Below are 653 nucleotides of genomic sequence, written 5' to 3'. Positions count from 1 at the left end.
ATTTGTGTCATATATATATATATATAAAATGTACTGATGCCTGTTTGGATTTATAAATTGTGATTAAACGTTTGCCAGTGATAAATATTTTGGGGTTTTTGATCTTATTTTTGTAATTTAGATGTTTTTGTTGGTGTATAATGTACATTTGTAGTAAATTTTATATGGTTTTTGAGATTAGCTTTGTGTATTATTGCTATTCTGAGCATTTAATGATTACTGCTTGAAGAATGTCTAAGTTTGAAAAATAAGGAAGATTTACATGCATATCCCTCAAATTATTAATTTGAATCAGTTTAAAAGTTAAGAATTGAGCAGCATGTATGTAAATTTTCCTAGTTTTTCATACAATCCAACTTCAGTTGCTGAAGATTGGAAATATACCACAAAAATAAATTGGCATTTCTAAAATAAATTGTTGTGAAAAACGACGGCTCCAAAGCGAAAAATGGAATTAGAAAAAATTGCATGCAGAAAAAACACCAGAGCGACACACTGATTTATGTGGTTCAGCAAATTTGCCTACGTCCACGGAGCTGCAGAGGATTTATTTATTCGAGGAATTACACCTTCGAACGTCAAACGTCGAGCGACGTTTACAAGAAAATCTCTATTTTCTTCTCCCTTCCTCTCTCTCTCTCTCTCTCTCTCCT

At 31.7% G+C, this 653-nt stretch overlaps 1 protein-coding gene across 1 annotated transcript in view; it reads right to left on the bottom strand.

Annotated features, from left to right (window-relative positions):
- Window positions 1-653, bottom strand: part of LOC110020080 (transmembrane 9 superfamily member 1-like) — an 11,639-nt gene that overhangs the window by 9,861 nt on the left and 1,125 nt on the right. The gene's annotated exons all lie outside the window — the stretch shown is intronic.

This window comes from Phalaenopsis equestris, unplaced genomic scaffold (assembly GCF_001263595.1).
Source record: "Phalaenopsis equestris unplaced genomic scaffold, ASM126359v1 Scaffold000090, whole genome shotgun sequence".
NCBI classification, from domain to species: domain Eukaryota; kingdom Viridiplantae; phylum Streptophyta; class Magnoliopsida; order Asparagales; family Orchidaceae; genus Phalaenopsis; species Phalaenopsis equestris.
This window is presented reverse-complemented; position numbering and strand designations above follow the sequence as displayed.